Genomic DNA, 26,048 nt, shown 5'->3' on the forward strand with positions numbered 1-26,048 from the left:
CAGAAAGGCACGCTACAGTACACCATTTTCACTGAAAACAAGTATCCTATTTCCTGCTATTTCATTCCGACAAGTCTGGAGCCGGTTGGTGCTGCCACCTGCTGCGGGTATCTGTAAACGGGGTGTTTCATTTAGTGTCATTTTAAAATGTTTATTGAGCAGGCAGTATAAGCAGCCATCGGATGTAGATCGAGCAGGCAGTGGTCTACTGTATTTATAAACAAACATGGCGGCGTCCGAGCGGCGCGAGCGCTGCATTGATGAAGTTATTTGTAACTGGCTTTAAATAGTGATGTTGAAAGTGGAAATGCTTCTCTGGAGAGTAAAAGTACGTCTTCTTCTTCAAGTGATAGTGATGAAAGTGATTCCCACTTCAGTTCGGAGGTGATAGTGCCAATGAAAACTAGGAGCAAAACCAGAATCCAACAAGAGCGGGTGAGAACTCTGGTAATGATACTTGGAATTGGGATTTTGTTGACAATAAGCCATTTTCTGTAACATGCAAACTAGTTTCTGAAATTCATTCTCTAGTGAGGAGGAGTTAGGGGAATAATCCAAAAGAAATTGACGTAGTGAATGAATTTCTAACCTCGCAGTTCTGGGATCACGTTACAAAGGAGACCAGTGCTTATGCGTCTACATTTCTTGCTAATTTATCTGCTCCCCTTGAAACCAGTAATACGAACAAAAATATTGGTTTCCTGTTACTATAGACGAGCTAAAAGCTCACTTTGCTCTGTGTATTCTAATGTTGCAGGCAAAAAAGCCTGCAATGCAAGATAGTTGGTCAAAACGAAGAGTATTAATAGAAACTTCCATATGTAGTGAAATCATACCATTCATACGCTTTGTTTCTATAAACAAATTCTTGCATTTTAGTACGGACTCTTCCGAATCAAAGCATTGCAAACTAAGAAAGTTTAGGCCTGTTATATATTTACTTTTGGAGAGATTCAAGTTTGTGAATACTCCAGGAGAAAATATTTGCATTGATGAATCGATGATTAAATTCAAAGGTAGACTGAGTTCGTTCAATATAATCCATCCTAGCGAGCAAGGTTCAGTATCAAGGTGTACAAAGTTCGCTCTTCAGAGAACGGCTATTGCTGGAATTTCAAAATATATAATGGGAAGGATTATGAGGGAGGATCTCCCTACAGTGATTTATTAGTTAGTGAGAGGATTGTTATTGATATGTGTTAGGATCTTCTGGTTGTCTGGAGCACTTTGTACATGGATAACTGGTACAGTTCACCGTCTTTGTACATGATTTTCGTGGAACATAACACACATGCTATTGGCATGGTTAGGGCCAACAGGAAACATATGCCTTCGAAGTTCAAGGAAACACAGCGGAAGAAGGGTGAACTTAGTTTCGCTTCAGCGAACAAAATCCTAGCCGTAAAATGGATTGACAAAAAGCCAGTACACTTTTTGTCAGCTGAACATGATGGACCAGATTTTGTTACAGTCCAATCAAAACGAGGGAAGAAGAAGCTGAAACCCAATCTGGCGGTCGATTATAATGATGGAACGGGCGCGGTTGTCTCTCATGATCAGTGACTGGTGTCTTTCCCACTGATGAGGAAGTATGTGGAAGGCTATAAAAAGATGTAATTTTACCTCTTTGATATGGCATTATTGAATTCCATTCTCATTTGGCAAATTCTCAACCCAACAATGAAGAATAAACACTTCACAGCATTCAGCATCAGTGTTGCAGAACAGTACTTAGAAGGTGATCAAATACCGCATTATCCCAGCAGAGGCCGTCCCCATACTGGTACCACCCCATTGAGACTTCAGAGTCAACATTCTGGGCACTTTCCATCCAAAATTGCCCCTACAGATAAGAAATAAGTGCCATCCATGCGATGCAAGGTGTGGTACGCGCAGGGTCTACGGAAAGAAACCTCTTTTCAATGCATCAAATGCATGGTTGTCCTCCATGTTGATACCTGTTTTTTGGTGTACCATACAAAAACTGACTTCTCGAAACCATAAAAACATGATAAAACTTGAAAAAAATTATACTGAGTGTCTTCAAGTTTCCTTATGTGATCAGTCAAATTTATGTTAAAGTGACTGAAAAATAAATGGTATATAAGGGAACATATCCTTTCACAAGTAATGATAAGCTAAAGGGTTAAGAAAGAAGAAAATTACACCCAAGGCAGAAAGCTCAGATAGGTCCTGAATGGTAAGTAAGATACTGATCTCTGGAAATCTCAATTACTCGAGCCATTTAAATCTCTCTCCTTTTAAGAGTACGTTTGTAGTAATGCGTGCATCAAAATAAAGGCAGGAAATGTTTTAAATTAATTTAAGCAAGTGAAGGAGAGAGTTTATGACTAACTCAGATGGTAGATTGCTAGCCCCCTGAGCTCAAGTTGGCGGAGTCAAATGCGGCGCAGTTTGGCTGTACTGAAACGTGCTCAAATACGCCAATCTCGTGTCTGCAGATTTACTGGCACCGTAAAAGAACTCTTGCAGGACGAAATTCCAGCATCTCAGCGTCTATGAAAACTGTAGAAGTAGTTAGTGGGACGTTAAACCAAAGACATTATTATTCTCAATTCCTCAGTTAGCTTGAAAGCTGACCTAATTTCTTTTCAGGTAGCTTGACTCATTAGTGCTCCTATAGGTTTCCTGGATAAGTTTGAAGATATAACCAGCCTGCAATGGTAGTGGTGATTTGGAATTAGATGCGTTAGGCAGGGGGAAACAAATTTACAGACAAGGAAAAGTAGCCGGGTTTGTAAATAATTAAAGAAAATGAAGGAACAAATTAGCTGATAAGGCAACAGAGCTTGTAAAAATTGCTGTTTTAAATGCGGTAATTCCTAGTTCAGGTGCTAAAATGGAATAAAAATGTAATGTTTTCTCCATAAAGTGGGGGCGGACTACCTGGCTCCTCCCCTTCCCTGCAATCCTCTCACCGTCTGCAGCCTGAATATATGATCAAAAATCTCCCTTCTTTACTGCTTATTGAAGAGAGAAGAAAACATTCACTCAAAAGAAAGGAAAGACATTAAGTAATTTAGAGAACTTTCTAAAATCACACAACAAAGATTTATTAAATATATTGAATCATTCAAGATGTATCCCACTTTCCAAGAATATCAAAATCAAGACAAAAATATATCTTTAAATTAAGTGAGGGTGAGAGAGTGTGTTTATTTCTCCAATTCCTCAATGAGCTTCAAAACCAACTTAATAATGAATATCTTGATTTATTTCATGTTAACTTTTATAATTTATTTGGGTAAGGGAACCTCCATTATTGATGCTTACTTTGCTTTGAGGTTAGTTTGTTGTGATAGTGATTTTAATTTGTAGCTAGTCATGTTGGCAGCAGTATTGAGGAATAAAACAAAATGAGCGGCGATATTTGAGTTTAAGTGTACACACTGGAGCACCGAGTATTATAAATAGGTCCTCCACAACATCAATTCTGGCTAAGAAATTAATCAGTATAAAGATGCTGCATTAGAATATCCCTATTTATATTTGATCTTGTTTACTCTTTCGGCTCTAACTTCGCCACATTCTACTGCGGAAGTAGAGCATGTATTCAGTCTGGTTAACATCATTGAAAACCAACTAAGAAACAAATTGACAACTAAAATCTTCTCTGCTGTTTTCAGCGAGATGTTTGGACTAAGAAATGTTTTTAAGATTAGGTCCCATCGGAAGTTACTTGATTTTTTTGGAACAAGTGGAGCTTACCCGTCATTCAGGAAAAAATCAATGGACACGCGAACTGCTCCTGGTTGTGATGTAGTTGAGGGTTGGGGCACTGGCAGGAAGTCTGTGAATACCATGAAGATTAAGGCGGATGATGATGTGAATCTTTTGCTAGTTGAATTCAATATCATTTGAAACAAATTGAATGCTTCAGTCTTCGTTGTGCATTGAATGCGAACGGTTCACTAGTGTGTGGGTGTAGTGAAGTTATTAGCATACGATTGGGATTTCTTATACCAGCAACTGTGTTTAGCTAGATAGTGCTAATATTTGCTTAGTTTTGGGATATGGAATCAGAAATTGGAGGAGGAGGAGGGTCTAATAGACCTCTGAACCTAGTAGTCAAAAGGGAAGAAGAAGTGCATACCAGTTTACAACTCAATAATCCTCTACTGCCTTCTAATGACAATATTGACAATAATGGCAGTTCCTCTAATATGGAACAGGAGAGTAATATTAATGATGCAGAACAAGAACTTTATCCTCTATCTCATTGATGTTCATTTTTGGTCAATGTAGAATCTACTCCTAACAAAAATGGTACAAATTTGCACCCTATGTCCATAGGAAAATATTTTTATGGAACTAACATTCCGTGCATAAAATCTATTGTTAGGGAAGGCAGAAATAGGGTACAAGTTACCTTCAAATATGCTTTTCAAGCAAACAAGTTCCTTAATCATCCAATTCTAATGTCACAAAAACTCAATGCCTTTATTCCATATCCAATATATTGAGAGTAGGTCTAATACGAGGTGTGGAAAAATCACTGACAAGCAAAGATATTCTAGATCATGTTAAGTCACCTTTTCCAATCAAGAGAGTGCAACGCTTAAATAGGAGAGTTTTCACTGAAAATGGAGTAGAATATCTTCCCTCGGGATCAGTTAAAGTTGTTTTTGATCACAACTACCCACCCAGGTTTCAATTTTCAGTATCTTATTGGAAGTACAACCTTTTATCTTTAGTCCTATCATCTGCCAAACATGCCAGAGATATGGTTATTTAGCTGTTAATTGCAGATCCCGAGTCCCACGATGTGGTAGGTGTTCATTACAGCACCTTACCAAAGATTGTCAACAAGACCTCCTCCAGTGTATTCACTGCCAGGGCAATCATAGTGTTGGCTCTTCAAATAGTTCCGTGCATATACACGAAGTGACTGTTAAATAGATTGTGTGCACAGACAATATATCATATAAGGAAGCCAGTGATAAACTAAAACCTCCTGAATATAACTCCCGCTTTCAATAACTGTCACCCATAGAAACCTCCCGGAAAAGGAAATTCACATCCGTCACCATTAGGGAACTGCGACAAGCAACCTTACCAGGATACGATTGAGAGGGATATCTCATTCGTACCCCCAATACACATCAGCCATCTTCTAGTTCATCTGCTTCCCAAGTCAATGAAGTGCTTCAGAGTACTAATATATCTCCTTCATCTTACTCTACAACTGCTCAACCACACAAAAGTATGCTACCTCCCTGATTTCTGTTGCAAAAACAACACCTGCAAACTAAGATTAACAACATTTTTATGCAACTGATACAATTATTAAGGACCAATGTTCAGTGGTCTCATATTGTGTCTCCCCCTGTGGGTGGGGGCGGTAGAATAACACCCACGGTATCCCCTGCCTGTCGTAAGAGGCGACTAAAAGAGGCCCCAGGGGCTCTGAACTTTGGAGTGTGGGTTGGCGACCACGGGGCCCTTAGCTGAGTCCTGGCATTGCTTCCACTTACTTGTGCCAGGCTCCTCACTTTCATCTATCCTATCCGACCTCCCTTGGTCAACTCTTGTTCTTTTCTGACCCCGACGCTATTAGGTTTGCGAGGGCTAGGGTGTCTTTCATTTTCATGCCTTTTGTGGCCCTTGTCTTTCTTTGTCCGATATCTTCATTTTTCAAAGTGTCGGTTCCCTTCCATTTTTCATTCTGATTAGTGTATATATAGAGGATGGTTGCCAAGTTGTACTTCCTCTTAAAACAATAATCACCACCACCACCACCACCTCTCATATTGTGTATAAATTAAAAGATAATGTGACCACTTTCCTAAACTTGTATGATCAGAATCATGCAATGGAATTGTACAAGTATAATAAACTGGAGATATGAATTAATTTTACTAATCCAAGAATATATCCCACATATAGTCCTTCTACAAGAAACATGGTTCAAATCAACAACTAATTTTAATATAAGTGAATACGAAGCATGTTTTTTAAGTAAGGTCCATTTTGTTGTAGACACTAGTTGTTCGCGCGCATATCGCAACGAGCAAGGAACCTGTCTGCTGCAGAAATTCATCGACAGATTTGCAAAGTGTACGGTGATACTGTTATGAGTGAAAGCAAAGTGCGTAAGTGGGTACGACAATTCAAAGATGACCGTGACAACGTCCACAATGAAGACCGCTCCGGTCGCCTTTCTTTGATTACAGACGATTTGGTGGCTTCAGTTGAAGCGAAGATTCGTAAGAACATGCGCTTCATAATAACAGGTCTCTCAAACGAATTTCCTGACGTGTCGAGATCAGTGCTTTACAACATTGTTTCTGAACACCTAAAGTTTAGGAAACTGTGCTCCCGTTGGGTCCCTAAACTCCCAACAGAGGACCACAAAAACCAAAGATTTGAGTGTGTGATGAAGTTCTTGACTCGTTATGACGAAGAAGGTGACGGCTTCTTGAGTCAGATCATAACTGGAGACGAAACATGGGTTTCGCATATCACGCCCGAATCAAAGCAACAGAGCATGGAATGGAGACACACACACTCGCCTGTAAAGGTGAAGGCCAAACAGACTCTGTCCCAGCGCAAAATCATGGCGTCGGTGTTTTGGGATAGGCATGCAGAGGTGCCAGATATTACGGATTGTCCATAAATATTACGGATTTTACCTCATGATTACGGAATTACGGTCAAAGGGGAAATTATTATGGAAAATCTGACATTATCAGGAAAAATAATTTTCTACGGAAAAAAAGAAAAGAAGGAAAAAGGCTCGAAAGGATTGAACATTCCTCCCAAATCGTCCTCGTTTCAATGCTTGTGAGTTGGCAACGATACTTATTCAATCGTGACTTCCTTTTGCTACCCATAAGCGTTGTAAAATTCATTGCGAATGAAGGAGCTCAGGCGCTGCTCTTCTACACTATAAATTCTTCACTAATGTTGAATTTGCTGTGTTCAGTGTACTTGACAGTTGACAGAAAGAAATGAGGCCTACATTAAGCACATCTGCACTGGAATTGCTCACGGTTCAGAAGATGAAAATTCCATCACAGTGGGAAGGATGCTTCAAGAAAAACTACACTGAAAAGCAGCTCCTGCGTGAGAAACAAGTTACAAGGAATGTTAACTAACAGGTTGTGTGCAAATGGTATTGTGTAATATGATATACTTTCAAATGGATTGCTAGAGGGAAGGGCAAAAGGGGTGTCATTATCGAGAAGGGAGGAGCATGCTTTGGACTTGACTCGAACTTTTTCACGGGGACTGAGAGCGATTACTGATAATCCATTTCAAAGGTTGGCACCTCTGGACATGGTGTTTTGTTGGTCGAATTCATGCAACGAGGAACCACTATCAATGCAGAAGCATACTGGCAAACCCTGACAGAGCTATGCAGAGCGACTCAAAACAAAAGACGCGGCATGCTGACAAAGGGAATTGCCCTTGCAAGACCTCACACTGCAGGTCAGACCCGTGATTTATTGGACAGTTTTGGCTGGGAAATTTTAGACCACCCACCCTACAGTCCTGATCTTGCGCCGAGCGATTACCATCTGTTCCTCCACCTCAAATATCACCTCAGTGGCAACCATTACAGTGATGACGACGACGTGAACACGGCAGTGAACTCTTGGTTATCGGAGCAGGCGGCAAGTTTCTATGAAGAGGGTATTTTAAAATTGGTTACGAGGTATGATAAGTGTTTGAACAAACTTGGCAACTATGTCGAAAAATGGAGTGAAGTATGTACTTTCTGAAAATAAATTTACTTTTTTTGAAATAACCTTTCATTGTGTACTTATTTTCAAACGGACCTTACTTAAAAAGCATGCCTCGTATAAAACTGAGAGACTCGATGGCGAAGGATGTCATAGCTATATTAATTGCCAATAATTTGTCTTACCAAATGGTATCAGTCTATCCTAATATCCCTAATTTGTATATACTAGGAATAACCTTTTTCAATATATGATCAGTTAATATCTACTGTCCACCTGACCCCTATGTTACAAGACAGCTGTGGTATACACTTTTTTAACACTTTACAAAATATGTCTTTAATCATAGCTAGGAACTTAAATTTCCACCATTCAGCTTGGGGATGTGCCTAAGACATACCTAAAGGTAATAACATCCTGAATGCTGCCGATGAGAATCAATTACTAATCTTGAATGATGGGTCTCCTACTAGGATAGCATCACCAGGAACTCCCCCTAGTGCAGTCGATTTATCTTGTGTAGCATCTTCTTGGCTCACAAAATGACTTGGCAAACTATAAAGGATACACATATGAGTGATCACTATCCCATCTACCTATATTACATTAGGAGTCATCAAACCTAACCTGATTCAGATGAGCCACAAGTAGGCTATAGATTTTATACTAGATCACTAAAATATTTTAATCAGGGTACTTACACTTCGTATATTTTGTCTCATATCCAACATTTGGGAATCTCCACGCTAACATATTTCCAGTTGATGACAATTATACAACAATATTTGGATGAATATCATGCTTTATTAGAAAAAATACCTCAATTTGTCAATCCAGTGTCTAAGAAACAGACATAAAAGCTCGAATTGCCCTAGCCAAGGAAAGCTTCAACAAGAAGAAAAAACTGTTTTGTGGCCCGCTAGAGAAAGATCTGAGGAAGAGGCTTGCAAGGTGTTACATATGGAGTATAGCTCTATAGGGCGCTGCAACATGGACATTAAGGAAGGAAGAACAGAGAAGAATAGAGGCATTTGAGATGTGGATTTGCTAAAGAATTGAAGGTGTAAAGTGGGAAGATAAAATATTAAATGAGGACGTTCTGAAGAGAGTGGGAGAAGTGAGGAGCATGCTGACCGTAATCCAAAATAAGAAGAAAAACTGGATAGGGCATAATCTAAGACACAACACCTTACTATGAGTAGCAATTGAAGGGATGATAAAGGAAAACGAGGAAGAGGAAGGAGACGATATCAGTTATTAGACAGCATTAGAAAAAGAAAGGAAGATTATGCAGAAGTGAAGAAAAGGGCACAAGATCGAGAGATATGGATGTCACGGCCATGATTGGACCTGCTGAATGGCAGAACAACCTATGATGATGATGATGATGATGATGATGATGATGAGTGTCTAAGATACATTGGTGGGATAACCAATGCCATCAACTGATTATAGCAAGGAAACAACTTTTCAGAGAATATCAACGTGACCTAACACCACAAAATTATTGTAATCTTCAAAATCATACTGTCAAAAAAGAGACAAATTTTTAATAATAAACACAGAGAAGCCTGGAAATCTTTTATCTCATCATTAACTATAACATCCAATTCCAAAGTTATATGGACAGCCATCCGATCACTGACTAACATCAATCATAACTACTGTACTAACATTATTGATGCAGACACACCCCAGGTGTTTTATAATCATTTAACACCAGGTATAGTACTACCAGATTACCAATTAAATAGTCAGGCATGCAGTGATCAATATGGAACATTAATGCATCCCATCCATTTAAGTAAACTAGGTGCTTGTACTAACAAGAAAAAATTCACATCACCTGGACCAGATTACATAACATATTCAATGATCCTTTCATTGCCCTATGCAGCTAAAAAAATAATAGTAGACTTCTTTAACAGTCTACTATTAACCTCCTGAATGGAATGATTTTTCCTTAATACCCATACAGAAAAATAACGATGATCCCATGAACTCCCTCAATTATAAAGGAATTGTTCTAGGATCTTGTATTAGAAAAGTATTTTTAAGAATACTCTTAAATCGCCTCATGTGGTGTCTGGAGTACTATAATCTTTTCTCCAAAAACCAATATGCATTCATACTTATGATGCTTATAATATTTTTATAACAGATACCCTGCTAGCTAAGGAAACATAGCATGATAGCCATTTCCTTAGATATAAAAGGAGCCTATGACATTGTCAATATTGATCTTCTTTTAAGGAAACTCCATTATAACGAACTTCCCAATAACTTTCTAAACCTAGTGAGGCACTTATTAATATATAGAAGATTGTTCATCAAAGCGCCTTGCCAAACAATTCCAGCTGGATTTATTTCTCAAGATCTTCCTCAGGGTAACATATGAAGTGGTTTACATTTTGCTTTATATATCCAGGACGTGGAACATCTTGTTTTAAGATCAGCTAGAATCATAGTATTTGCTGATGATATCTTTATATATACTAGCCGTGAAAACATAGCTGTATGTAGACAAAACATAACATCCAATTTGCAGGAAGTTAACTCCTGGTTATTGGATAATGGATTCCACTAATAAATGCTCCGCTATGATTCTTACCCATCACAGAAGCTATAATCAAACACCTCTTACGATAGACTCACTCGAGATCCTTATTTGCAACGTTCATAATTATTTAGGCCTATTTCTTGATAATAAATTACATTGGAAAACCCATTTCAATAAACTTCACCAAAAAAACAATAATTACAAAGGGCACTAGGTAAGTTTTGCATGTGAGTGAACGCTTTAGTTTTTTTCAAAATAATTTCCACCACACTCAATACACTTGTCCATACGTCGAAACCAGTCACTGAACCAACTCGGCCACTTTTCTTCAGTTACATTTTCACACTCTTGATCCCATGCTGCCAGAAGCTCCTCGTCGGATGCAAAATGCCACTGTTTCAGCTTCATCTTCACTTCTGAGAAGAGTGCAGTCACATGGGGTCAGGACTGTATGGAGGGTGATCAAGCACAGTCAACCCTGATCTGGCAAGAAAATCCATTGTTACATTAACACGATGTGCTGGAGCATTGTCGTGAGGCAAGAGCCAAGTGTTGAGCCATGACATTCGACGGAGCTGCTTGAGAGCCTAGATGACCTGAGGCAGACAAGTCTCACTGTACCACTTCGCAGTAACTGTCCATCGTGTTTCTAGCACAATCCGAGTCAGGATGCCCCGTTTAGTGAAGAATACTGCAATCATCCTTTTCTTCACTGGCCTTGATTTTCACATAGTCACAGGAGTACCCTCATCTTCAAACAGCCACACCTTGTTCTGGGATTTTGTTGGGACATCATAATAATAAAGCCAAGTTTCGTCACCTGTAATGATGCTATTGACTTTACGTGAAGTCCTATTTTCGAACTGTTTTAGCATTTTTCGGCACCATTTCACTCGATGTGCCCTTTGTTCCTCTAAAAGTGAATGGGGTATACAAAGAGAACAAACCTTTCTAACATGGAGATGTTCATGTAGAATTGAATGAATAGGTGGTGCAAGGATATGGAGGGTTTCTTCTACCTGCCGATATGTTAACCACCTCTCTTGCTGCAACATTTTCCTCACAGCTTCAATGTTTTCCTCAGTCACTGATTCAGACGGTCACCCAGAACGAGGATCATCTTCAACCCCAAAATTTCCCCTCTGGAACTCTCTGTACGAGCGGAAAATTGTTGTCTGATGTGGACAGTCTTTCCCCAGCGCAGGAGTCATTTCCTCCAGGCAGTGGTCAACAGTTAATCCACAAGCAAAATTGTAGCGGATAATTGCGCGATATTCAACTTTAGACCACACTGACATCTTAATTTGCTTTCAATCCCACTGCTTGGTAACAACTGGTGTGAAGGTCGCACCTTGCTGTCGTCTAGACTGGTTTTCATCCCTCACCATAACAGGGGTGTCCAGCCTACCTTTTTTGCGTATTGCAAAACTTTCCTAATGCCCTTCGTATATCAATATCATTAAATCATTTGTAAGGAGGCAATGGGGAGCTGATCCGTTAGTCACATTATCATTATGTAAATCTACAGTTCGAGCGAGATTAGACTATGGACCTCATAACTTTGAAACTTCTTCTAGGACATGTCTACAAAAATTATGTATAATCCAGTTCAGTGCCATCTGCCCTTGTATTGGTGCCCTTAAAACAACACCACTACCAACGAATGCCTTATTAGTCGAAGCTGGTGAGCAACCATTGCGATTATACCCAAACTCCAGCTATTATATGGATACTTTCAAAGACATAATGCGCGTAATATATCACGGCCTGCTCTAGTTACTGCATATGCGCAAATTTTGCCATATTGTAACTCTGTTATTCAAAGTATAGCACTTCCCCCATCTGGCCTTTCCACTCTCCATATATTATAAACACAGCCATCAGCAGTCGAATGATATTTGGCAATCATCATCCAGAAGAAATGGAAGATATTATTATAATATTCAATCCTGTGTATGCCCTAAACCATGGTATTTCACCGATAATTATACACAAAGACATATAACAAATATTATACGCTTAAGATTTAATCATGCACTAACTCCACAATATAAACAAAGATTTCATCTTCAAGATTCCTCTCCGTGTATATGTGGTGATATTGAGAGTGACGCTTTTTTTTTTTTTCAAAGTAAATTAGCTTATACAAAGTTCCTTGTAAAAAAATTATTCAGAAATTAATGAACTTACACATTCCATTTCCATCAAGTATCTCTTGTTTATTATATCAACCTACTACTGCATTAAATAATGTAATCAATCTTTTTCTTGATCAAGCTAATATTATAATTTAGCATTATAACTTGTGCAAATATGAAGTGGAAAGAACAGGTCACTTTCAGTAATAGCTTTTATTTCATATCCGTGTGTATTCACTGTGAGAAGACTGTAATTCTCCAGTGTGTATTTCATTTATGTTTATAACCGTAACTTAAAATATAACAAAATATAAAGGCTACTCTAATGGGCGAAATATGTAACGAGCCCAATCAATATTGAAGAGAAGAAGAAGAAGAAGTAATTGAGTGCTTTGTGTATCTATGTGTTCTGGTCTTATGATTTACATTCATGCATATAGCGACTGTATTGAATAGGTTGAACCTCTTTTTCAATTATTTAATTTTTAATGTTTGGAAGCTACTCGATATATTTGGCATTTTGGCAATCAGGTTTAGCTACTTTAAGTCATCCAGTGTTGGTGACATTGGAGAGGCGATGCATTTTTGTTGTATGTTTACTTCGTTGCCTACCTCTATCCTCTTTGTTGCCTACGGTTTACTTACACAAAGTCCACGTTAGTTCCTACCAGGCACGGTAGCTAAAGAGAGACGGTAGGTGTCACGTGCAGCCGGCCAGGAACGTGTGACGTCAGCGGACTCTAGTCTGCCAGGCAGTGCAACTTACTGCACTGCAAATCAGTGTGCCGAGTGTCCTGCTTATCTTCCTTATCACAAACACGTTTATGTTGTAATATAATATTTTCACATGATAACCACTAAGATATTGCATAAAACTATTATTTTTTTATTTGTTTATGTGCTTTCATAAATATTTGCAGACCTACTTTAAAAGTCAGAATAGTAAGACCTTTTGCTAATATGTTTAAAAATCATTTTGAAATGTTCCAGTATACCGGAAATGTTTAGTATTTACAATTCCCAATTACTTGAAAGAATTTAAAATAAGTACCCTATACACGTACTGATTAAATAAATCAAAGCTTAACAATCAGGAAATAATATTAACCGATAAAGTTGAAATAAAATACACAAGATTAAATACTGCATGCTTTTACTTTTCCTAAAAATAGTTAGTATTGTACTAATATTATTGCTTTTTTTTTTACTAACGAAAATCTATAAGTTCGAAAATGGAATTTGGATGAAAAAGAAACCACACAAAATTTTTCAGTTCACAGAAAAAATCACAGATACCATCAGAAAGAGACGACTACAATTCTACGGACACCTACACAGAATGGATAACAACAGGCTGACAAAGAAAATTCTAAATCTAGCTCTAACCCTGAAAATCCGCAACAATTGGTTAGCAAAAATTCATGAAGATCTACAAGAAATGGGTATTGAGGACGAAACCATTCAAGATAGAATGAAATTTACAAGCTTAGTAAACAAACATAAATTTGTGGAGAAACCAACAAGAAAAAATACAGGCTGGACAGAAACATGCCGAAAGGAACACAGTGAAAAAATGAAGAGACATTGGGAAGAAAAGAAGAAGAAACATTGTGCAAAATAAGTTCAAACGCGCTCCACAGTTGGGTACAACGAATCAAAAAAAAATTAAAAAAATAATAATAATATTGAATATCCAGTACAGCATGGACCCCTATTTCACAAATGTATATTAGGGCTGTAGTTTATAATCACAACATATTTCAAAACAAAAGATTAAGAGTTTAATTTGTTAATATCTGCGTGTCCCAGGTGGCGGATTGGGAGGCTCGCCGGACTTGTCTAGAGGGTTTGAGGGAAATAAAATACCTCTCGCGGACCAAAAACAGGCACAGCTCACCAACATCTTCAGCAACCTCTGAAGCTCACTACTTCAGTTGTAACCATGACACCGACATAGATCGATGTCCCCAATACTTTTTACTTGATAGCATGATGGAATCAACCTACAATATAACTACTCCAGGCCCTAGTAGACATACTAGTTTTTCTCGGTCATTGGATTCTTGGGGACCAAGAACATCATGCGGGAATGTATCGGAGCTTCCCAAATCTCTTCGCCCAAAATGCAAAACTTTCTTTGGTAGTCTAAACATCAACACACTTCAGAAAACTGGGAAGTTAAAACAATTAACAGACTTGTTAGATAACTTAAACATCCAAATTTTAGCACTCCAGGAAACCAGATATATGGATGAAAATCATTTTGACTCAGGAAATTATAGAATTTTCAAAGGAAAGTCAGCAATCTCCCTTCATAAGAGACCATTACAATTTGGCACAGGATTCGCTGTAAGAAGAAACATTGTACACTCAGTATTTAACTTTTCTTCACCTTCTGAAAGAATTTCAACACTATCCATTAAATCAGGAAACAAAGCTTATACATTACTTAATGCGCATGCACCCACCAATAACTACAATCACAAAGATCCACAAATGATGGAAGACTTCTGGGAACTGCTAGAAAAAACTACAGCCACAATTCCAAATCGTCACATAAAAATTCTATTAGGAGATTTCAATGCCCAAATTGGTAGAGAAAAGAAATTCAGGACCATTGTAGGACTATACCCAGCGCACAATAGAACTAATAAAAATGGAGAAAGATTAATTGATTTTTGCAAAAATTTTGATCTCAAATTAATGTCAACACATTTCCAGGCACTTCCACACAAGAAAACAACCTGGAGGTCCCCAAATTTTCACTTGGGAGAATTTCAACTAGATCATGTGGCTATTTCTAAGAAAAATCAAAAAGAAATTATGAATGTTAAAGTTAAAAAATTGATCATTGTCTCTGACCACCATCTATCCTTAATCAAGGTCAAATTTCAACCAAACAGGTCCAAACCCAGAATAACAAAAAACCTGCGTGTCGATCCAGAATTTCTTAAACAGAACACTAGTACTTTCCTTGAAAGTATTCCTACTCACAATCCTTCGAACTGGTTAGAACTCAAAGACATACTTTTGAAGGCGTCTCGAAATGTTGGTACACCACGCAAACATAGGTGGTGGAATGAAACCTGCGACAAGGCCATAAACTTTAGAACTAAAGCCTGGCAGATTTGGAATTCTCATAAAACTGAACAAACCTGGCAGGAATTCACCAAAATATAGAAACAAACATAAAAAATTATCAGGTCTGAAAAACGCAAATACGAACACTACAGATGGGCAGAAATTGAACAAGATTTTACAAAAACAATACATGAAACTTCTGCAAAACTTTCAGAGAAGAATTATCAACTTATCAGGCACCTGGTCTTTGCTTCAAACGCCTAGATGGGATATTGGAAACGAATAATGAAGAGAACTGGAAACTTTTAGCAGTTTATTTCCAGGATCTTTTAAACTGTGAATCCCTTAAAGAATAACTCACCTTTGAAAAACCCTTATCTAATCAAAATTCAGAACCCCCAACACTGGAAGAAGTCAAAGAAATAATCCATGGACTCAAAAATAACAAAGCCCCGGGGGAAGATGGTATAATTGCCAAAATGCTGAAGATAGGAGGTGACAGTGTAGCCCAGAAAATCAACTCGATTCTTGAAAAAATCTGGATCACTGAAGAAATCCCGGAAGATTGGAAATGTGCGCTAATCCATACGCTACACAAGAAAGGGGATAAAAAGAACATCAATAATTATAGAGGAATTAGCTTGATACCCGTTGCTTACAAAATGTTTTCCAAAGCCCTGCTCACTAGACTTGAGAAACAAACAGACCATCTAATTGGTGAATACCAGGCAGGTTTCTGAAAAGGAAGATCTTGTACAGAACAAATCCTTAATCTCAAAACTACCCTCCAAATGCGCAAAACCAGACAAGCAGTCATTACTTTTGTAGATTTCAGAAAAGCATATGACTCTATAGACCGTCGAACACTTTTCAATATTCTAGAAGAATTTCAAGTGGATAAAAAAAAAAAAAAACAAGAGAATTAATCAAACAAACATTAACTGGCACTACTTCAAAAGTTAAATTCCTAGGCGAAATATCTGAGCCTTTTTGCCGTCAAGGGGATGGTTTATCGCCGTTACTGTTTAACTTGGTACTTGAGAAAGTAATCAGGACCTGGGAAAAGGAAACTAAAGAAATAAACCTTGGAAGACTACGTAAAGACAGAATTCACTTGCAGAGTCTGGCCTTTGCTGGTGACATAGCAATCCTTTCCAATAATAGGCACGAAGCAATTCATTCCATTGAAAAACTACATGAAATTGCCATCAGAACGGGACTTCAAATTTCGTATGAGAAAACTCAGTACATGGAAGGAGCCTCACGATACTTAGATGGACAACCTATGATAACTAAATTCGGCAAAATTGTTCAAGTGAACCAATTTAAATATTTGGGAGAAATTATTCAGCCCTCTGGTTTAAACCGCAAAGCAAATAAAGGAAGAATTTCCAAATTACAGAAAGCATACAGGATCACTTGGAACAGGTATAATAAATAATCAGTATCTCGGAATGCAAAACTTAGATACTATAATACAGTGATCAAACCTGAAGCATTATATGCCTCAGAAACCTTAATCATTGGTGGCGGATCTTTAACCAAAGACATTGAGGAACAAGAAAGGAAAATTTTACGAAAAATATTTGGCCCAGTTTGTATAGATGGAATATGGAGAAAAAAATCATCCCAGGAAATATATTGTCATTATGAAAAAAATTCTCACACTTTTCGGAAAAGACTATTGAAATTTTATGGACACATTATCAGAATGAACACTAACAGGCTAACTAAAAGAATTCTCAAACTGGCCCATTCATTAAAAACCAAGAACAGCTGGCTTCGTGAAATTGAAACAGATCTCCAGGAAATCAACATCTCAGAAGACATTGTACAGGACGGATATAAATTCAGAACCAAAATCGTCAATCACCACTTTGAAGACAAACCCAACACCAAAGGCTACTCTAACTTGGACAGAAGAACAAAGGACGAAGCTCAGCGAGAGAATAAAGAGATTTTGGGAGGAAAAGAAGACCAACACATCAGCTAAGCAAGTTCAACCGTGCTCCTGGTATTAAAAGAAAAAAGAAAAATTTTAAAAAATCTACATAATAAAAATAGCATCACTATTTATTTATGCTTACCTTTCAGGACTTAATTTTGTTCATCTTCGATCTTTTCCGTGCAGCGTCAGCATGCGCATCCATAGCCTGGCTTTCATTCACTGACCTCTTGAATGCTCTCTTTTTATTCAGGTCTTTCATTCTAACAAATGAACGAGTTCTCGCAAAACATGTAACAGCAAAGTCATTGACTTCACTATACTTAGGTCTGATGATATCTATCAGTTCCTTCATCACTCTTGGGTACTTTCTTTAGACCATTTCTGTGGAACCTTTGAAAATCTTTTTCTAGTTTGCAAACCACTGGGGAGATGGATTCATTAGGCCTCCTATAGATAAAACTGAGATCCAGTCTGAGTTCCTAATACTAACGCATTTTCCAGTTTTTCCTCGGTAGATGAAGCTAGTGATGATTCCTTTTTTCATAACTCGGCATGCAATATACCCCGCCAACATTTTCAATAAGTCATTATTTTCATTATGTAAGCAATCTTCGAGATTGTGGTGCTCAGTAAATTGATCTACTAATGAGTAAACTATACAATTAAAGTCTTCATACTCTAAATCAAAAATTTCCAGGTTAGTATCGACTGATTCTATGGTTCAAAAATAAAGGTGTTTTTTAATCCACCTATTCAATACTTTTATTTTCACTTATAGTGGTTACATGACTGATAGTCTGTTTATGTAACCACTTTTATTGTTTTTTAATTGTAAATTTTCAATACAGACCAAAAATGAGATTTACAACATGTAACATGATTCTATGGTGTCATTAGTAACAGCACAGTCTGCTCGGTCGAGGACATCTACAGGTAATGTTTCACTCTCTTCTCTATTGCTGTTTCCAGTTTTAATTATGTCATATGCACTTTTGTTCAGTAATAGGGACTTTATTCCTGTTCCTCTAAACTTGTTCTGTAAGCACTTTTTAACTTGTTTGTTGGATGATAAAGGATTCTGTTATTAAGAACATCAAATCCATCATTAACAGTTTCAACAAACTGTACTACATGTTCATTCCCAGGAAAAAATATACGATATAGCCTTAGCCACAGTGCCAGAGAGAAGTTCAGCAGCTTTCCTTATGTTTTGTTGTTCACTACCAGTTACTAGCAAATTTTGTTCGGTTATTTTTTGAGTGAATTTTAAGTCCCCAATTTTCTGGTACTCTGCTAAGTCTGCAAAGATGTCTTTTGTAAGAGTTTTTCCAGATGCAAGCATGTATCCTTGGTTTTACAGATGGTTTCTTATTTACTTAAGGATGTTAGGAACATCACAAAACGCCCAAATCACACAGTCATCAGTACATGGATTTTTTATGGAAGACTTCTCTAGACTTATTCCCAGATCAATGCTTGACTTTCGGTTGGAACCACCCATATCACTCACAAAAGTCCTTAGGTGAAATCCCGTTTCCTCAATAAGTTTTTACTGTTTCATAAAATAAATCAGTAATGACAGTCTGGTCGAACTGATAGTAATCAGGCTGTTTCCATGTACCAATTAGACTTCTTATTATAATAACCTGCTCATTTACATGGGGCCCTCTTAATACATCTCCAACACCGTCGTAGCATATATCACATTTAACTTTCATCTCGTCAAAGTTCAACACTACCTCTCTCTTAAAATGATCATTCATAATATTTGCTCAACCCCTTAGTAGGTTGAAACTGATCTCCAAAAACCCAGGTGGAGTTGGAAATTGTGACAAGCGCCGTTTTATTGTTGTTTCACTAGGAAGGGGATATTTTAAAGTTTCCCCAACATATTTTTTTGGAGATACACCGAATTGTAACTGCTTTGGCTACATCTTCAGGTGACCAGTTTGTACATTTTCCCTTTAGTAAACATTGTTTTTGACATTTAGAAAATATTTCCTCAGAAATGTCCTCCAATTTCTTTATTTTGGTTTGGAGTCTTTTTAGATCTTCAGTAAGTAATTTTGATTCTTTTAATTCTTCATTTTCGACCATCACACCAACTAGTTAATACTTCAAGGAAAAGCTGTCTTTTTCTTTGGCATAACTGTTCGTTAATTTGTCCTTCCTGAGAAAGGTGCATATACGTGCGATTTTAGAGTTAAAAGCTTGTTTTCTTTTACAAAAATGTACCGATTGTTTTGTGCAAAGTTAGATCTTTTGGGACTTGGCAAGTTGGTCGTGCGGTTAGAGGCACACAGCCGTGAGCTTGCATCCGGAAGATAGTGGGTTCGAGCTGCACTGTCGGCAGCCCAGAAGATGATTTGCTGGGGCTGTGCATTAATTAAGGCCATGGCCGCTTCCTTCACACTCCTAAGCCTTTCCGATCCCTTCATCGCCATAAGACCTATCTGTATCGGTGCGACGTAAAACAAATTGAAAAAAAAAAAAAAGTCCTTTGGGAATCTATAAAAGGACAACATACGAATCTTTGCATTGTTGGGGTGGTTTGTACAGCCTGCAACCGCACAGCACGGCATTTTAACAGCACAAACACGACATATACACTGGAATTCACTTCACTCACGAATGATACACACAAGTTCACGACTTTCAAAACATTCGCAAGCCTCAAAAGTAATTAAATAATTAAAGAAACAATGTACAGACTGCAGACGAACAGCAATGCACCAAACTTCACAGTTTAGAATGAAAACACCGACACCTAAAATTTATAGACTGATATTTTTTTTGCTAGGGGCTTTACGTCGCGCTGACACAGATAGGTCTTATGACGACGATGGGATAGGAAAGGCCTAGGGGTTGGAAGGAAGCAACCGTGGCCTTAATCAAGGTACAGCCCCAGCATTTACCTGGTGTGAAAATGGGAAACCACGGAAAACCATTTTCAGGGCTGCCGATAGTGGGATTCGAACCTACTGTCTCCCGGATGCAAGCTCACAGCCGCGCGCCTCTACGCGCACGGCCAACTCGCCCTGTAGACTGATATTAACGTGCCAAACAATGTGTAGTGTATTGGGAGGGACAGTCCAGTGACGTCACGACCACGGCAGTCTACTGCGCATCCTTCTCATGACACCTACCCTCTCTCTTCAAGCTATCGTGCTACCAGGCCTCTACACTTCCTACAGCGCAGCGAACTGAACAGGTCGAGTTGTGTGTGGGTAGTTTTCTCAGTGCGTATACCCTACATTATACGTTCCGCAGTGTGTAATACCAGTGATGGCGGCCTCCAATGGAGGGGATGTGCTATTAGATAATTTGCAGTTGACTGTAGGTAGTGAAGTCATAGTGCACATGAACGATGAGACTTCGGATAACCAGTCTACCGACCAATCACCTCAGGAGCAAGCAACTGATAACCAAAATGCTCACCTTGGACAAACACCTCCACCTACCGCTACACAGGAATTTTATACACGGGAACACTATGGGCCATATATCGTGTTTGTGGAATCCTTAAGTGATAAAAATGTAGGACAACTGCATCCAATGGCTTTAGGTCAGATTTTTAATGATAAGGACTTTTCTGTAAAGTCAATCAGGCGCAAAGGGAGGAACTGCTTGCAGGTTGAATTCAGCTATGCTGTTCAGGCAAACAAAGTTTTGTGGAATAGCATACTCGAAACCATTAATGCAAAAGCTTACATCCCAAGTTCCAATATATTCCGTGTTGGCATTATACGTGGAGTGGATAAGCATTTGACAGATGAGATCATTCTCAAACACCTTAAATTGACTGAAAACGTTAAATCTGTTCATAGGCTACACCGTAAAGCTGTCCAAAATGAAACCATTGAGTACATACCAACTGGATATATCAAGGTGGTTTTTCGTTCTCAAAACCTACCAAGACAAGTCTCACTCTATAGCGTCTATTTATATGTCAAACCATTCATCTTTACCCCAATTCTCTGTAAGAAATGTCAGCGGTACGGACATACCGCTTGACAGTGTAAAGCAATTAAATTGAAATAACAAATAACGTAGTTCAACCTATTCAATATAAGTAAATAAGAAATGTAGTGTTACATTCTTATTTAATTATAAGCGGAAGCGATACCGGTTTCGACCACCAATCTGGGTCATCATCAGCCGAATAAGAAGACAAAAAAAAATGCATAGAAAAAAATAAAAGGGCGAGTCTTTCACAAAAACAGTTGAAGAAGCAATATAAGATAATGGGGATTAGCACAGTGCGATTTTAAATCGTAAAATCTATAAGAAGTAGAAGGTCAGTCACTTATATTAAGTAAGGCACAATCTTGTGAAGAGTAGCACAACACACGCAATTTTCGGCACTGTGCCTCAAAATGTTTACGAGAAAAGGTGAACAATTAAGTGAGCCGGCCTGTATATAATATCAGGCGCGAAGTCACAACACAATTTAATAAATATGAAGTCGCAAAATTGTGTAAAAGTCGAAGACGAGTCGCTTGATTGAAGCAAGATGCTAGCACCTGAAGATCAGCGCAGCATACTCAATGTCCGGCACTGTGCTTTCAAATGCCAACGAAATTCGGTGAATAGCTTAATGATCAAGCCTGTAATTGTTTCAGTTGCGAAAATGTATATAATATAATTTAATATAATTTCATATAATTGAAGTATGTAACTAGGATCTTGTAGATTCTTTAGAACAGTTGACGTAAAAAACAAAAACACTATTTCATCCTTCTCATATGCCCTTAATGCCCACTGATGATTTCGTGCAACAAACTTAAAATTCATTATTTTTAGAAGCCTATACATATTTGAACGAGAGAAATTAGGCAAATCATTGTCCCTATTCACTGAAGATAACATTTTGTTCAATGTGGGAATTTCATTCCTAAAAGAGAATTTGTGATTTTTTTTATTTTTTTTAAATTTTTTTTTTTTTTACGAATGCCATCCTTTGTGAAACTGTCATCCTTTTCAGTCAGTTGTTTCACTTTCCCAGTTTTTTGCAGTATCACCACCTTGCCGCTAGTTTTACCTCACTCCTTGCACGATACCTAGATGCTGGCCGTAGAAATACCTGAAGCACTCGCAGCTAAAGCTGTTACTTCATCAAGAATACCTTCTGGGTAGTCTTAGCAAAACTTAGTAAATATGAGGGCAAGTCAGTAAGTATCTGCAATTTGGCTCTAGTTGTTTTTAGATTGGCTCTATGGTGATGTGTGCTAACTAGCCGCTAAATGGCATCGTTGTCTACGTCTCTGGTAGGTTTCAGCATTATCAGATCAGTACATCTTGCGCTGTTGCGACGTAAAGATGGCCGCGGTACTCTCTGTTTGCACCAAGGAAGAACAGCTTTCCGTAATCCATTTTTTGTGGTCTGAGGGTTTACCAGGGGCAGAAATTCATAGAACAGTGACTCATCTGTTATTCAGGATTATATCACGCACTTGTTCAATATTGGCATCAGTTACAGCTGCAGATGGACGCCCGGATCTTTCCTCATCCTTCACGCCCGTGCGACCCCTTTTGAACTGTTCAACCCACTGGTAAACACTTTGCTGTGGCAAAACATTGTCTGCATGTTCTGGTGAAAGTCTTCTATGAATTTCCGCTTCTGGTATATCCTCACACCACAAAAAACGTACGGAATGCTGTTCTTCCTTGGTGCAAACAGTGTTGCGGCTATCTTTACACAACCTGTACTGATCTGATAACGCTGAAACCTACCACAGACGTAGACATCTAGCGACTGGTGAGCACACAATGCCATAGGGCCAACCTAAAGACAATTAGAGCCAAATTGCAGATTCTTATTTACTTGCCTACATATGTTCAAAGCACATGTCTTTTCAACACTGGTCAGTGGTTTACCCTTCCAGTGCTTAATTATAGAAGGCCCAGGCTCAGCCATATCATAAGAATTATCACAGATTTATAATTACTAGTATGCTAAATATGTATACTGTAAATAAAACAAGTTCACACTGCACTGTGCTACACAACACTATTATGAAAAAAACTTATACAGATACACCCTTCAACACAAGCTTTAATATCTTAATGGGAAGCCGAATAACATTACTCAGAATATCTCCACTTGGACTGTCTCGCTCACCACTGTATGTTATGTAACATGGATCGTATTATCCCGGGAGCTCTTCCGGCTGCAGGACTGCACCCTAATGTTTTCAGATATCGTAAGAGGATTTTTCATTTACACACATAAGTTTAAGTAAACCTAATGTAATTTCTATTAATAACATCGAGAATAGTATGGTTATGATTATTATTTCTGTTCAGTAATAAGTACTAAGGAGAAAACAATTAATACAATTTCTAATTTATGGTGTATGAACATTGGACATAGCCAACTTTCCCTCTTGCTCCTTCCAATGTTCTTTCTCCCTTCAATGTGTTTATTCCATATCTCAAGTACGCTGGGATGGGCTGTAGAGGTGAGGTGACAACCAAGCAAGCTCATCGGTGTGCCTTGCTTCTACGCACTCTGCACTAAACTGCCTCATCATACACTGTCTATGGCAGATCCAATCAAAATCATAAGTTTGATGAAACAGAACAGGTGACAAGTTGATGTTGACAGCGTTGTTCACATGAATCCAAGTGTTGTCTCCAGGTTGTGGAAAAAGTTCCAAGACATCCATTCACTAGTAAATGTCATCACAGAGGCTGTCTGCGCAAAACAACAGCAGTTTGAGACTGGATACCTGATGGGGTGTGGGATATGCAGAATGAACTGGCCAACGTCTTCCCTGGACATGAACTGCACAGATCATGCATAGACTTTTTTAAAAGGGCAATTTCCAACCTTCAACAACCATCATTTAACAGTTCAGGCCCTAAAAGATGCTGCCATTGAGGAGTGGGAACATTTGCCTCAAAAAATGCACAATGATTTGGTACTGAGCATGCCCATCGCAATGAAGAGTGCCTCAGGGTTTGTGAAGGACCAGCACATTATTGATTCGTGACTGCATTGAAACCTGCCCTTAATTTGTGATGTTCTTACTAAAGAGTTTACTTAATTTGTTTGATTTAGTCACATACTGAGTGTTTTTCTTTTCATACTGATTCCAGAGTTACCGAGAAGTGTATATTTTCGTTGTATGAGTTTCACATTACATAATATTTTATCGGTACCATATCAATACAACATATGCTTTTTTTATGAATGTACTGTATTTGATTTTAGACTGAAGGTCATACTCAGATTAGGCATTATGGTACACAAGAATGTGGTTTATGTGTGCATTAACATATTTTTTCTCCCCACCTAACATTGTGTAGGAATGTATGCAGTAGTTATGGTACATGACAGAGAAATCAAGGGTTTCACAAGAGTTTGCTGTACTGCAACCCATTGAAGAAATAATACTTTATACTACAGTATATCTTGGTTCAGGTGAAAATGCCAACTGTTGCCAGTTTAGTTATTGGTCATTAGATACGCTGAGTGGCCAAAAGTCACAGGAAGAGATGTCCCATTAGAAAATGTGCTGTGTATGACCCCGGAGCGTTGCGGTGTAGCTGAGCAGTCTGTCACAGACACCAATGGCATGAAGATGGCAACACATTGTGAGTTAACCGACTTTGAACATGGGATGATCATCGGCGCATTGGTCATAGCATTGCGGAGATTACACGCAAATTCGGATTTCTGAGGTCAACAGTGTCAAGGGTGGATATTTATTATCACAGAAAGAATGTTGTTACCCATGTGAACTACCGCACGGGAAGACCACAGGTGTTTAACGAACGGACATCACATCGCTCCCGCAGAACCATGCTGGGCACTCGATGGGCTACTGTGAGTCAGATCACTGCCTGGTTGAATGTTGGGAGTCAGCAACCCATTTCTACCAGGACTGTAAGGAGGCATCTGCACCGCATAGGCTTCACCAGCCGATGATCAACTCGTGTCCCTTTGCTGACACCTCGACACAGAACTCAACGACATGCATGGGCCCGCAAACATCAGCAATGGACCCTGAAACAGTGGCGGCATGTGGTTTTGTCCGATGAATCCTGGTTCTAGTTGTATCGAGCTGAAGGCCCATGAAGATATGGCGTGTGCCCCAGGAAGCTATGGATCCTGTGTGTCAACAAGGTTGTGTCGAGGCGGGAGGTGGCTCAGTTCTGGACTGGACGGCGTTTTCATGGTCTCAATTAGACCCCATTGTCTGGCTGCAGGGAGTGTTAACAGGTGCGATATGTGACGTTATTTGGACATTCTTTCAGACCATCTGCATCCCTTTCTGGTCCTAGAAGTACTCTAATAGAGATGCCATGTTACCGCTCTTTGATGGCATGCAGATCGTTGTAGGAGCACTCCAGTGAAGTTACGACCATGTATTGGCCCTCCAGATCCCCCGATCTTAATCCAATCAAGCATTTATGTGGTGCTGTCAATTCTGGTGTACATTCCATAAACTTCACTCCGACTACACAAGACAATTGTGAGTAGCAGAGCAAGATATATGGGTCCAGATCCCTCCAGAATGATTCCAACACCTTCTAGAGTCGATGCCTCGCTGTATTGCTGCCGTTTTGAGGGCTCGCGGAGGAGCAACTCGTAATTCACATCACATTCA

General features: G+C 38.7%; 1 long non-coding RNA gene across 1 annotated transcript in view; it reads left to right on the forward strand.

Annotated features, from left to right (window-relative positions):
* Positions 1 to 219: 219 nt before the first annotated feature.
* Positions 220 to 26,048, forward strand: part of LOC136857214 (uncharacterized) — a 48,150-nt gene continuing 22,321 nt past the window's right edge. The window contains exon 1 of the long non-coding RNA XR_010858514.2: positions 220 to 435. This is a non-coding gene — a long non-coding RNA (uncharacterized lncRNA). The remainder of the gene's footprint in view (positions 436 to 26,048) is intronic.

The sequence above is a fragment of the Anabrus simplex genome, chromosome 1 (assembly GCF_040414725.1).
Source record: "Anabrus simplex isolate iqAnaSimp1 chromosome 1, ASM4041472v1, whole genome shotgun sequence".
NCBI lineage: Eukaryota > Metazoa > Arthropoda > Insecta > Orthoptera > Tettigoniidae > Anabrus > Anabrus simplex.